Raw genomic sequence first — 15,704 nt, forward strand, 5'->3', positions numbered from 1 at the left:
TACATGTCCGAATTTCTTGCAATGATAGCATTGAACACCATTTTTATAGCTTCTCTGCTCATTGGAAAACTGCCTAGTTTCAGCTTGCCGATCGAACCGTCCTCTGCCTCTGCTTCTGCCACGGCCTCTGCCTCGAAAGCCACCTCTACCACGTCCTCTTCCTGCTGAATTTTCATGCTTGTCTTTTTGAGTAGATGATTCACCTTTCACCTGGAATGCTTTCTCCTCAGACTTTTCAGTTGGCCTATTCAACCTTTGTTCATGAGCTTGCAAAGAACCCATTAGTTCATCAAATGAAAAAACAGATAAGTCTTTAGATTCCTTCATTGCAGCAACAACATGATCAAACTTTGGAGTTAAGCTTCTTAAGACTTTTTCTACAATAGTTTGATCAGAAATCTTCTCACCATATGCTTGCATTTGGCTAACTAAAGCAGAGGCTCGAGATAGAAACTCTTGTATGGATTCATTATTTTTCATAAGCAATGTTTCAAAGCTTCGACGAATGGATTGAAGTTTTACAGCAATTACCTTCGACGAGCCTTGAAACTCCCTTTACAATATCATCCATGCTTCCCTTGAAGTAGTTGCTGCTGCAATTCTGGAAAAGATTGTCTCATGCAGAGCTTGTTGAATGAAGAACAATGCTTTTGAGTCCTTCTTTTTGGCTTCTCTCAATTGATTCCTCTGAGCTGCAGTCATTTGCTCTAGATCCCCTTCTATGTAACCATACTCAATCAAATCCCATAAGTCTTGAGACATAAATAAGGTTTTCATTTTAATGCTCCAAAACTCATAACAATCACCTTTGAAAATAGGAAGGGAAGGTTGAGAAATAGACATGAGATTACCATTTGCTGCCATGTTTGCCTTCTCAGGATTTTTATCAAACAACTGGTGTGCAGGAAATGCTTACCCTCTTTGCAATTGAGATAAGCTTAAATCTGATTTGCAGAGATCTCCTTTCACTTGCAATGTTTCGCCCAAGTATGATCGAAACCAAGCTCTGATACCACAAATTGTTGGGAAGAAGTAGTGATAGATAACAAATATGAATGGAAGACTTGTTTTATTTTCTAGAAACAGAGGAAAACAGAGGATATTTTTCAGCACACAAACTTCATAACAGATAATGCCTCTTTATAGGCTTACAACCAGTGGAAACACTAAACAACCAGATAAGAACCATAAACCAGAAAACTAAGAGATAAGTCCTATCTAGAAACAAACTAGCAAAGAGATAAGTTTCGCCTAGAAACCAACTAACAAAGAGATAAGCCTTCCGAAAAACATGCTGTCAAAGTTTGAATCAGTCTTCAACAAATGCCTCTTTAAACTGACAAACCAGGTATTAGTGTGAAGCACGATCAAGTTAGAACTTGCTCCAAAATGGTCATGAGATTGCTCCCTATCAGCTTTGATGGAGCATCATAGAGGACCATCAAAATTGCTGAGGTAACAAGGGGAAATTTAATAAATTTTCCAATGCATGGCCTGCTTAATTTTATGAAAACTTAAATAGATTAGTAAATTCTTCATAATAGAGACTTCATCTTTTTAGAGAGGTCTCGCAAAATAATGCACCCAAACAAGGTTAATCAAGTCGAGAAAGGTAACTCTTACAAAATAATTACTTTAAGATTAGTAAATTTTATCTGCCGTAATTCATTCTATAACTAAAATGGGAGTTTCAAGTGGCCTACCGATAAAATTAAAGAATTATGCTTTGAGTTAAACATTCGTTTAAAAACTTTTGGAGGAAATGAAAAGGCTTCCAATCTAAAAACTTAAACAGTGAGTTTTATGTTAGTCTCCCGGAGCCATACAAGCTGAGAAACAGAAATGAGGTGGCCGCATGCAATTTCTCCTCATGGGCCATCAGCTGTCACTATTTATCCAATTTCACGGGTTTCACTAATGACTATTCAATAGCATGGACAGGTACTGGGAATTCTAGGAACCGTCCATGTAAACAGAGGTTTATGAGTTTGAAGAGGTGATAGTTGCAAGATATTAAGCTAGACTACGACTAGATGTTCTGAATGAGGTCTCTGAAATTTCAGCTCTACATTATTGAGATCTACCAGGTTTTGCAGATTGAGAAGAAGCTGACAACGTATGCGTGTGCCAACACCCAAAAGACACCTTGTAAAGCTTCTAACTCCTTTCCCAAGGCAATATGGCTGATTGATATGCTAGTAGCAAAAATGGAGACCCAATCCTTAAATGACATAGACTGGTACACCCCCTGTATAGCGATACTTCAGAGTTTGTAGCTACTCCATAATTTTTTGAAGTATACATAGAATCCAAATTGATCCTTGCAGCATCACTTTTACTCGATTTTTATGAGTATTTCAGCAATTGTTAAGGTACAAAAGGATGTTGACATTAGTTAGGACATAAAATGGCTTCATAAAGTTGATATGCACTCAGAATTTGGATTATCACAAAGTTCAGAGATTTGCAGGGGTCCAGGTTAAATCAAGCCTCACCTGTGTCAATGGACAAAGGAATGAACTATGTAAGTTTTTACCAGGTCAAGAAGGCAGATAGATATTTAAGGAATGAACAATAGTATTGGAAACTTTTCTTGTGTGCTTTAGTAGTTTCTATAAATACATAAACTGCCTTTGCAGATGCCAAAAGGATCTTCGTTTCTCACTTCCAGCCTATGCTAAGTATCTCTGTGTAATGACACCTATAGTTTCTGGTACGTTCAAAAAGAAAGGGGTACCAAATGCAATTGCAAGTATAGTGAATTTCAGATTATTCTGTTTGCAACAAATAGACAGATGACTGAATTTCCAACATAAACTCTGAAAATTGGAGTTTATGAATGAAGGTTAACAAAGATTCAAGTCTCAGTAGTGGTACCCACCTCAGTTTGGTCCCAGGTCAGTACAATACTGGGGCATTTCTATCCCAACACTCATAACAAGCTGGCATCCTAGATTATGCCACTTTTCCTTTGTCCTAAATTTTTTCTTCAATTTTATAACTTTTATTGTTTTTAATAAAATATTAGTGCATTTTTACATATTTTAAAATCCTCGATAGAATTTTGAAGTCCATAGATAGATTTATGGGGTTTGACTTTTTCCTCTCCTCTTTCTCTTTTCTCCCTGCTTGTCCTTCCTCTCTTCCTGTATTTCTCACTTTTCCTCCCTTCTGTGGATGAACAAGAGGAGATAAAAGAGAACCCACTTTTTTTCAGAAAAAAGAGAGGGATCCACCTATCTGTTTGGTACCAAGGGACCCAGATAGCTTCCTGGTCTGTCCTGACCAATACCAACCGGGACAGCTGAGAAATCCTAGTTTATGAGCGAAGCAGTCTCTCAGGGGCATCCCAAATACCATTCTCTTACCGGAACTATATAATACCAGAGGAACACATCAATACCATCAGGATATGTAACTAGGATATGTAACTAGGAACACATCAATACCAGAGGAACTATATAAGTTGGACGAGTCTCCAAGAGTTCACATGTGGGATACAATCAATGTTACAGAGGGAAAAAGATTTGATCCGCAACTAGGAAAAATGATGATTGAGATTTCTAAATGGCATCTTTCAAATTCTTCTCTCTCATGTTTGCCACCGAAAACTTAAATGTTACAAGATCTAGAGAACTATATGGGCTGGTTCAATGCACTTTATATATATCATCTATCAAGGAAACAATGCCTCCAATGCCTTAGACACTCTTGTGGCACTCTTCATGATTGCTGCTATGCAGCACAGGCAGGATGTCGCGGGCTTCGTATTTCCTCGAGTTCCCATGCGGCACTTAGAAGCCTTGCTTGGCTACAATGATTTCTAAGTTAGCCTATCACTCTAGCACCTTAAGCTAGAACTTTCAGAAAGAGAGGAGAAGAACACACGAGAGAGAGAATTTGGGAGAATGAAGAGTAGTATTTACTAGAGAACTCTCAACTCCTCCCTTGGTGGTTTGGCCAGTGAGACCTCCCTTCCTTTCATAGGATCTACCAAGTACAATAGATGGTTAGGATTACGTAAAAGTGGCATAATTCTAATGGTTAGGATTCTTACAGCAACTTCTATAAAAGCTTAGAAAAATATCTATCCTTCTTGCTACATCTGTAGGCTTCTAGAGAATTCCACAGATCTCTAGCTCTTTAGGCTCCCTTCAGTAGGGAAAGGTTTGCACCAAATATTTTGATGAAATTGCCTGAAATGCTTAATCCGTGACAAGCGACACTTCTAGAAATAAGCTGTATTTTGAAGTACAACATGACCCACTTCTTTGAGCCAGCTTCATTTTGGACAGTTTCATCACCTCCTCTAGATCCAATTCCACCATCAATAATACCATCCCTTCCTCCTCCATCATATAATGCATTTACTACAAGTAAGAATCTGACCTCTAAAATGTGTGTATTGCATCTAGACACTTTTTTACACAACACTAACACCATATCCTGTGCCTTCTTATCCTAATAATATAATAACAAACTGGCTTTAGTTGAATTAGCAAATAAAGCAATCTTCATTTTTTCGGAGAAAAGGGTGGGATAAAACCAACCAAACTTTTCATGGAGTAGATAAAATGTTCAGAAAAGATTTAGCTAAGACCAAGTAAGCCAGAATGAACAAGAAGGTACCCTTAAACCCTGCAAGTGGGGCAATAGACCCTTCAACATCCAATACAATGCCTGTAGTACTGAAACTCCAAGCCCTTTTAAAATATGATTGAGAGACCTAAATTGGAAGGTCTTTTTCTTCATTAGTAGATGACTGTTTCTTTCCTTCCAAAAGAACCAACAAACTGTTATGACCAGCAGAATCAACCTTCTCATGAATTCCACAATAATTTCTTTGACCTCCATTCCAATCATAAGGAATTAAAATCTACCTAGCTAGCCACGGATCTTGAAACCATGCTTGAATAAAGATAAATAGCATATAAAACAGATCTCTCAGACAAGATGGTTAATGATTACAAAGAAGACAACTTTGATGTGTACACCAATTCCCCCTCAGGTTTCCTTCTGTTAACTATATGATGTTGATGGCCCATCACATGGAAATCTTGTATTTTTCTGTGATAGAATATCTCCACAGCTGTTTGGTGAGAATGTGTTTAACAATTATTGAAGAAGAAAGCAGTTGAAGGACTTCACAGATCAGATTCTAGATGATTTCCATCTTCATCTTCTACCATCCTTGGAAGTCACTGCTTGAACTTCCAATAGGATTATTTGTAGATTTAAGAACTTAACTAATGATTTCTAAATAAAATGCCCAATTCTGAGAGCCCACTCCCTCATAGATCCAAAAGAGATTAGGAAATAAGTCTATTGGAGTGATCTTGTCTAACCAGAAGTCAAGCCAAAACTTCTTTACCAACACACAGAAAATAATCACATATCTGGAAAAGTTCTCCATCTTCAGGGTGTCTTTCCAGAAAACTGAGGCAAGCAAAGACAAGTACCAGTCCCCTGAACTAGGACTTCTACAATAATAATTGATCTATGTTTTTTTACTCCTTCCTTTTCCCAAACCTTCAAAATAAAACTACTGAGGATAGCCAGATTCATATTTCTCAAGTTCTTCAAACCAAAAAAAAAAAAAACACCCTTCATTTTATGCCTATAAAACACACTCCATTTTGCTAAACACAATCCCGACCAAACTTATTCTCAGCCTTTCCAAAAGAAATAATGCTTAACGGAGTCAGTTCTCTTGATAACCCAGCTTGAAACAAAGGAGGCTGGCATAAGGTTGGAAAAGAAGAAAGAATAATATTCATCAAACATAAGCCTACCTCTGAAAGCGAGGAGTTTATCTTTCCAGATGTGAGTCTTGTTAGATGTATGCCCTAGAAGCCAATCTGGCAGACACATTATTTATTCTGGGACATAAATTTGTACTTGACTTTATTATTATTGAATAATAAATGGGCATCTTTTCATTCATATTATTTATGTGTCTATGAATCGTCCAAGAAATTAATAAGATGATGATACATATTCTCAAGAGTTGAGAATTTGAGCTATGTATCATTGGTGATTAATTTCTAAATGCTCCTGATCAATGGATCATCACAAGGACGGTGATCGATCCGATCAGTGCACAGATCGCTTTCCTTATGGATGGACGAGACTCGAGTCTACAGTGTAGGGACACTGAAGTGAGAGTGCAGGTGCTTGTTAGAGAACAAGGGTACTGAGCGTGACCAAGACAAGAAGTCACTTGGATGTCTATCCACTCGTCAGTGACTTGCTTGATGTTGCAGTAGTGTGACTGGTCCTTTGACCTGCGGTGCTTCGGCTATTCACAGTGAGGTTATTGTAGTTTGACTGCACATATACATGGTCTCTAGTCATATGGGTCCTTGTTGTGTAGATTGGCTGCAGTAGGTTCACTGTAGGAGTAGGGTATGCACTTACATGGAATCTATCGACCTTGATAGAAGAGGAGAGATCCTATGTGATTTATTAGACTGAGTTCTAAGACCTTGGCCAGGGCAGTAAATATAGTGGAGAAAGAGTTTTCCACTATCGAACTCAAGTCGAATAAATCTGGACATATGACAGACGACGGGGTTTGACGAGTTATCCATGACCTCCGGTCTATAGGGATCCATGATAGAAGGACTGTATCATACGATAACTGCACCTAGAGGTTCATCATTCTATTCTGCTGGGTAGCCACTACATACTGCTAGGTGTCACTGGTGGATGGTGAGACTCACAGGGATCATCTTGATGGTCGATGAATCCTGATGAGTTGAGTTGGAATTGTTTCAACCCATTGAAAGGAGTTTTCAATGATATTGTGATAGAGATCGCAATATATCTCACTACCAGTCAGAATAGAACCTATGGGGTCACACACATTAGAGGTATTGACCGATCCGATGGTTGAATGTGATTAGGAATCACAAATAATCAATTAGATTGATAAATGGATAACCCGCTAATAGTTAGTGGTTGGAAGAAGGAATAATTGCAATCGGATTGCAATTTAATTAATTAGATTTAATTAATTGGACTTGATCATGAGTCCTACTTGGAGTGGAATTTATGAAGTCCTAATTGGATTAGGATTTCAAATTAAATTAGAGTCCTACTTGGAATAGGATTTCTAAAGTCCTAATTGTCTTAGGGCTGAAATTTGAACAAGTCCTGATTAGATTAGGATTTTCTTAAGTCCTAATTAATTCTAAATTTTAATCTAATTAATTAAAAGACTCCTAATTGGATTAGGATTGAAGAGTTCAATAGAGTCTTTGTTCAATTAAATCCTAATTGGATTAGGATTTGGAATAAAAAGAAAGGGGTGCACTTAGTCCTTTTTGAAAGAGACTAAACCTCCTAAGATTAAGCCCCTAACCTCCACTTGATTAGATCAAGTGGAGGCGTGCATGATGTAACATAAGGAGGGAGGGGCGTACACCCTTCCCTTGGCATTTCACGGGAAGAAAAGGAGGAGGGGCCCACGCCCCTCCTCTTAAATAATGGATAAGAATGGAGCTCCTAAATTTTAGGAGCTCCAACTTTATCTTAAAAAAGGAATAAAAAGGGGGCTGCCGTGAAGTTTTTTCTACCCTCTCCTTTTGTGCCGTGAAGCCCCTCCATTCTCCTCTTGTTATCAGCCGCAAGCCATAAAAAAAAAAAAGGTGGTGGTGTTGTGGGCTCCTCCTCCTTGATTCCTTCTTCCACAGCAAGAACGATAGAAAAGGCTGCAAAGGGTGTTATCATCTTCTCCCTTTATCTTTGTTCTTCCTCTCAAAAACAATCAAGAGTTGATTGCAGAAGGGAGGATATCAACCATCAAGAGTTGTCTTTGCAAGGGAGCTAGCACCCCGGGGAGATACGAAGGCTTCGATCGGTTCAATACTTCGTGTGGATACCTGTAGAGGCCGGACGCGTGTGCGACTTCCACTGAACCTTCATCAAATACCACGTAAATCAGATTTACGGAGACCATCTACCCGCACAAGGTGAAGATCTGATCTTCTTAATGATTTTAAAAATGGTTTTAAATAATTTAATTCTAATCTATCTACAAAGGAAAGGTTTTAAAATACGTTCATGCGATGAACGGATCCCGCATATGTTTTCCGCTGCAATCTGAAAATTATTTCGAGATTTTCATGGCATATGAGGGATCCTAACAGTGGTATCAGAGCCATGGTTATGTAGATTAAGATTAGAATTAAATTTTTCAAGGCATTTTAGATCTAAAATTTAATGGATTATGCTTGCTGAAATTTATGTATGCAGAATTTTCAGCTTGCTGATTTTTCTGCATACTAATATTTAGATGCTTAGATTAATGATTCTAATGCTTTGATAATGTGATTACAAATATTTAGAGTCAAATCTAGCATGATCAGCAAGTCATGAGATAGAATAATCAATTAAATTACAGATCTGAAAATAATTTTTATGCATGTAATGCGTATGGTGATGATCATGGATGGACCCTTTGAATGTGCTGAAATATTCTGCGATGTTCTGTGATGCATGTAATTTTAATTTTCAGATGCCTGCGTGCATCTTAAATTCATGTATTAGAGACCTACGTGTCTCATAAAAAGGGTTGTAATTTATTATTTTATTTTTATTTAATTTTTAAAGCAATCTGGGATGTAATCTGTGATGTGTGTTGCACGTTGATGGTTGATCGATATGTACATCAACAAGCTCAACATGCGCGGTCAAGGGTTGATTGAAGATGGATCAAGAAGTTGATCACAATTGAACCTAAGGGATCAAGATCGAGTCAAGAGTTGAAGACGATCAAACCAATTGACGTGCATGTGCTTGTAAAATGACCCCATCCTGGATCCATGATCATCACCATTTAATTTTATTTTGATAAATGCCTGGATGTTTAATGCTTATGTCTATGCGGTAGAATTATATTTGCATGAGATGTGAATACGCGATCGAGTGAGACCTAAATCGAAACCTCCCTAATCAGTCGAGGGTGAACCAACATGAGTTAGTCATATTAGATTAATTGATCTAATTGGTGTCTAGGCAAGCCTATAAGGTGGTTACTTAATTAGGACCTTACTCTCTGAGTAAGGGGAGCCTCCCACCTGCTTACCTGGCCAATTGTTCGATTACCTCTTATGAAGAACTCAAGTTGCAAACACTAAGACTTGATTATGCAATATTAAGTCCATAGGTCTTCCACCGTAGTAGAGCTGCTAAGGTCTTTTCGGTGTTGATTTGTCTCGGCTGGACACAGTGGGCAAGTTGCATCGGGGGACTGGACCTCTCTATTAGACATGAGATGTTGTGGGGTAAAGGTGGGGTTGGGCACCAATAACTGTTAGGTGAGGACCCAATGACGACTTTATTTCTGCAGTTATACGGTGGGTCCGACTTAACTAAGTACTAGGGCCAATAACTGTTAGGTGAGGTCTTCATCACTTAGAGACCAAGTACCACTGCAATATGCTTGAGAAGCATTGTGCAAGAGTTGTACACTCATCCATTTATATGTCACCAATAACTGTTAGGTGAGGCGGCATGTAAATCGGTGAGACCGCAGTACCCACTAAAAATCCTAGTCACGTAGGTTTTTCGTTTCTCCATCAGGGGAGTATGAGGGATTCGAGAAAATAGTGGGAGCATATTTGTTTTAAAAGTCCCTAGAACAAATTAAGTTCAAGTACAAAGTCTAACTAGAATCTTTACTCTTTACAGATCACAATGTCAGCTTCAAACCCTTTGACCCGTATCCTTGAGACCAATCGACTGACCGGAACCAACTATAAAGACTGGCTTAGAAACCTGAAAATTGTTCTGAATTGTGAGAAACTAGGGTATGTGCTCGAGAACGATATCCCTAGGTTACCAGCATGTCCTACTGATGATCAGTGTGAGACGCATCAAAAGTGGACAGATGACGACATTAGGGTCAAGTGCTACATCATGGCATCCATGACTAATGAACTTCAATGCCAGCATGAGAACATGAAGACTGCTAGGGAAATACTGGCTCATCTGCAAGAGTTGTATGGTGAGTAGAGCCGCACTGCACGCTTTGAAGTGTCCAAGAGGCTCTTCAAGGCAAAGATGCGCGAGGGGCAGTTTGTCCATGATCATTATCTGACTATGATCAAGGACCTCGAGGAGCTTGAGAAGCTCGGTATGTCCATGCATAAGGAACTGCAGATAGATCTGATCCTGCAATCCCTTCCTGATTCATTTGGTCAGTTTATAGTAAACTACCATATGAATAAAATTGAATGCACTAAGACCGAATTGTTGAATATGTTGGTAACTGCTGAAGGGGCCTTGAAAGGTTCAAGGGGCTCTGTTCTGGCTGCTGAGCTGACTTCTGGTTCCAAGAGAAAGTCTACTTGGAAGAAAAAGAAGCCTGCAAAGAAGCACAAGAAAGACAAAAAGCCTAAGAAGGAAGTTCATAAGAAAAAGGCCAATGACAAAGGAAAATGTTTCCACTGCAACGTCGACGGCCACTGAAAAAGAAACTGCCCTTCATACCTCGAGAGCCTGAAGAACAAAAAGGACACACCTTCTGAAGGTATGCTAGACTTGCTCGTTATTGAAACTAACCTTACGGTTTCTTCTACTTCTAGTTGGGTTCTGGTTCTAGTGCTCATTTGTGCACTACTATGCAGGGTCTAAAGGAAAGTAGGAGGCTGGCGGAAGGTGCAGTGACCCTTCGGGTTGGCAACGGGGCAAGAGTTATTGCTGTAGCTGTGGGCACCTATCCTCTGCGATTATCGTCTGGATTTAGTTTATTACTTAGAGATTGTTATTATGTCCCTGCTGCTAGCAGAAATTTGATTTCTGTTTCATGTTTAGCACAGGATGGTCATGTTATGACATTTGATAAAGACTGCTGTTCTATTTATTTCAGAAATAAATTAGTTGCACGTGGTTTCATGATTGACAGTCTCTATCACTTGCATATTGATGTGTCTGTGAATGTGTCTGAGCAAGTAGTGAGTGCCATAGGATCTAAAAGATCTAGAGATGAGATAAACCAGAAGTATTTGTGGCACCTCAGGCTTGGCCATATTGGAGAGGACAGAATGAACAAAATGGAGAAAGATGGGCTTCTTGGCCCATTGACTTCCGAGTCATATCCAGTTTGTGAGTCCTGTCTTCAAGGAAAAATGGTTAGATTACCTTTTGTAGGACATGGGGAGAGGACCACTAAAATACTTATCCTGGTATACACTGATGTATGTGGCCCATTCGATGTGCTAGCCAGGGGTCGTTATTCATACTTCATTACCTTTACCGATGACTATTCACGATATGGGTATGTGTATCTTATGAGATACAAATCTTTTGAAAAGTTCAAAGAGTTCATAAATGAAGTAGAAAAACTGACCGGAAAAACCCTTAAGGTTCTTCGATCAGATCGAGGAGGAGAATACCTTAGTGGAAAATTTTGAGACTATCTCAAGGAGAATGGCATAGTCTCACAATGGACGCCTTCGGGTACACCTCAACTCAACGGGGTGTCAGAAAGGAGGAATCAGACTCTATTGGATATGGTCCGATCCATGATGAGCTTCACAGATCTGCCTATGTTTCTTTGGGGAGATGCCTTATTATCCGCAATTTACTTGTTGAATAGAGTTCCCTCTAAATCCGTTCCTACCACACCGTATGAGATATGGCATGGTAAGAAACAGAGTCTTGGTCATCTCAAGATTTGGGGATGTCCGGCCCATGTCAAGCGACAACAGGCAGATAAGTTAGAGCCTAGGACCATAAGTGCTCGTTTCATTGGATATCCTAAAGAGTCATTAGGATACAATTTTTACGTCTCAGATGATCACAATATATTTGTGAGCCGACATGCCGTCTTCCTGGAAAAACAGTTTATCCTTGATAGAGGCAGTGGGAGAAAAATTGAGCTTGAAGAGAAAGTCTCTGAAAAGCAACGAGTTATGGATCCTATACAACCTATTCATACAAAGCCAGTACACGTAGTACCTCCTCCACCTCGTAGATCTAGTAGGGTCTCCCATCCTCCTGATAGATACTTAGGTATACTAGTAGAGGATACCGAGGAAATATTTCTCATGGGAGATAGGGAACATGTACAGGATCCCAATACCTACAACGAGGCGATATCTGATATCGATTCCGAGAAATGGCTGGAAGCCATGAAGTCAGAGATAGACTCCATGTATTCCAACCAAGTCTGAACCTTAGTAGATCCACCAGAAGGTATAGTACCTATTGGATGCAAATGGATCTATAAAAGGAAGATAGGTTCGGATGGGAAGGTAGAGACCTATAAGGCAAGGCTAGTGGCGAAAGGGTATAGTCAGCGCGAAGGCATTGACTATCAGGAGACTTTTTCACCTGTAGCCATGCTAAAATCCATTCGAACATTGCTTGCCATCGTAGCGTTTCATGATTATGAAATATGGCAGATGGATGTGAAAACTGCTTTCCTGAATGGATATCTTGATGAAGATATCTATATGGAGCAGCCTTTGGGTTTCACTTCCAGTGATGAAGATCACAAGGTCTGCAAGCTGCAAAGGTCCATCTATGGACTAAAGCAAGCATCTCGGAGTTGGAACACTCGTTTCAATGATGCGATCAAATCGTTTGATTTCATCAAGAACGAAGAGGAACCGTGTGTTTACAAGAATGTTAGTGGGAGTGCTATCGTGTTCCTCGTACTATATGTGGATGACATCCTCTTGATTGGGAATAATGTTCCCATGCTAACCTCGATCAAGGTCTGGTTGTCAAAAGAGTTCTCCATGAAAGACCTTGGGGAAGCATCCTACATTTTGGAGATTAAGATCTATAGAGATAGATCTAAGAGGTTGCTTAGCCTATCACAGAAGATGTACATAGAGGAGGTACTGAAGAGGTTCAGTATGGAAAACTCCAAGAGGGGTCTATTACCCCTTAGGCATGGGATTCATCTCTCCAAGAAGATGTGCCCCAACACATCTGAAGAGATTCAACGCATGAGCATGATTCCTTATGCTTCTGCAATAGGAAACCTCATGTATGCCATGCTGTGTACACGACCTGATATAGCCCTTGCTGTGAGTGTCACTAGCAGATATCAGTCGAATCCAGGCGAAGAGCACTGGACAGCTGTGAAGAACATTCTTAAGTACTTAAGAAGAACTAAAGATTTGTTCTTGGTCTTTGGAGGAGCATCGGAGTTAAAGGTAGAAGGATACACAGATTCAGACTTTATGACTGATATTGATGATAGAAAGTCTACATCTGGATATGTGTTCTTGTGCAATGGTGGTGCGGTAAATTGGAAGAGTTCCAAACAACCGATCATCGCTGATTCTACCATGGAAGCTGAGTATATCGCTGCCTCTGAAGCTGCAAAGGAAGCCTTCTGGTTCAAGAAATTCATTGCAGAGCTAGATGTAATGCCATCAGATGCCATCACACTCTACTGCGATAATAATGGCGCCATAGCTCTCGCTAAGGAGCCAAGGTCTCATCAGAAGTCCAAGCACATAAAGCGGCGTTTCCACCTCATACGCGACTATCTCGAGAAGAAATATGTCGAGGTACAGAGAGTAGACTCCACGGACAACGTGGCAGATCCGCTCACTAAACAGCTAAGTCAGCAGAAGACTGAAGCCCACCTTGAGAAGATGGGACATAGATATATGGCTGATTGGCTTTAGTGCAAGTGGGAGATTGTTAGATGTATGCCCTAGAAGCCAATCTGGCAGACACATTATTTATTCTGGGACATAAATTTGTACTTGACTTTATTATTATTGAATAATAAATGGGCATCTTTTCATTCATATTGTTTATGTCTATGAATCGTCCAAGAAATTAATAAGATGATGATACATATTCTCAAGAGTTGAAAATTTGAGCTATGTATCATTGGTGATTAATTTCTAAATGCTCCTGATCAATGGATCATCACAAGGACGGTGATCGATCCGATCAGTGCACAGATCGCTTTCCTTATGGATGGACGAGACTCGAGTCTACAGTGTAGGGACACTGAAGTGAGAGTGCAGGTGCTTGTTAGAGAACAAGGGTACTGAGCGTGACCAAGACAAGAAGTCACTTGGATGTCTATCCACTCGTCAGTGACTTGCTTGATGTTGCAGTAGTGTGACTGGTCCTTTGACCTGCGGTGCTTCGGCTATTCACAGTGAGGTTATTGTAGTTTGACTGCACATATACATGGTCTCTAGTCATATGGGTCCTTGTTGTGTAGATTGGCTGCAGTAGGTTCACTGTAGGAGTAGGGTATGCACTTACATGGAATCTATCGACCTTGATAGAAGAGGAGAGATCCTATGTGATTTATTAGACTGAGTTCTAAGACCTTGGCCAGGGCAGTAAATACAGTGGAGAAAGAGTTTTTCACTATCGAACTCAAGTCGAATAAATCTAGACATATGACAGACGACGGGGTTTGACGAGTTATCCATGACCTTCGGTCTGTAGGGATCCATGATAGAAGGACTGTATCATACGATAACTGCACCTAGAGGTTCATCATTCTGTTCTGCTGGGTAGCCACTACATACTGCTAGGTGTCACTGGTGGATGGTGAGACTCACAGGGATCATCTTGATGGTCGATGAATCTTGATGAGTTGAGTTGGAATTGTTTCAACCCATTGAAAGGAGTTTTCAATGATATTGTGATAGAGATCGCAATATATCTCACTACCAGTCAAAATAGAACCTATGGGGTCACACACATTAGAGGTATTGACCGATCCGATGGTTGAATGTGATTAGGAATCACAAATAATCAATTAGATTGATAAATGGATAACCCGCTAAGAGTTAGTGGTTGGAAGAAGGAATAATTGCAATCGGATTGCAATTTAATTAATTAGATTTAATTAATTAGACTTGATTATGAGTCCTACTTGGAGTGGGATTCATGAAGTCCTAATTGGATTAGGATTTCAAATTAAATTAGAGTCCTACTTGGAATAGGATTTCTAAAGTCCTAATTGTCTTAGGGCTGAAATTTGAACAAGTCCTGATTAGATTAGGATTTTCTTAAGTCTTAATTAATTCTAAATTTTAATTTAATTAATTAAAAAACTCCTAATTGGATTAGGATTGAAGAGTTCAATGGAGTCTTTCTTCAATTAAATCCTAGTTAGATTAGGATTTGGAATAAAAAGAAAGGGGTGCACTTAGTCCTTTTTGAAAGAGACTAAACCTCCTAAGATTAAGCCCCTAACCTCCACTTGATTAGATCAAGTGGAGGCGTGCATGATGTAAGAGGGAGGGGCGTACACCCCTCCCTTGGCATTTCACGGGAAGAAAAGGAGGAGGGGCCCACGCCCCTCCTCTTAAATAATGGATAAGAATGGAGCTCCTAAATTTTAGGAGCTCCAACTTTATCTTAAAAAAGGAATAAAAAGGGGGCTGCCGTGAAGTTTTTTCTACCCTCTCCTTTTGTGCCGTGAAGCCCCTCCATTCTCCTCTTGTTATCAGCCGCAACCATAAAAAAAAAAAAAGGTGGTGGTGTTGTGGGCTCCTCCTCCTTGATTCCTTCTTCCACCGCAAGAACGATAGAAAAGGCTGCAAAGAGTGTTATCATCTTCTCCCTTTATCTTTGTTCTTCCTCTCAAAAACAATCAAGAGTTGATTGCAGAAGGGAGGATATCAGCCATCAAGAGTTATCTCTGCAAGGGAGCTAGCACCCCGGGGAGATACAAAGGCTTCGATCGGTTCAATACTTCGTGT

This window comes from Phoenix dactylifera, chromosome 4 (genome assembly GCF_009389715.1).
Source record: "Phoenix dactylifera cultivar Barhee BC4 chromosome 4, palm_55x_up_171113_PBpolish2nd_filt_p, whole genome shotgun sequence".
Taxonomy (NCBI): Eukaryota; Viridiplantae; Streptophyta; class Magnoliopsida; order Arecales; family Arecaceae; genus Phoenix; species Phoenix dactylifera.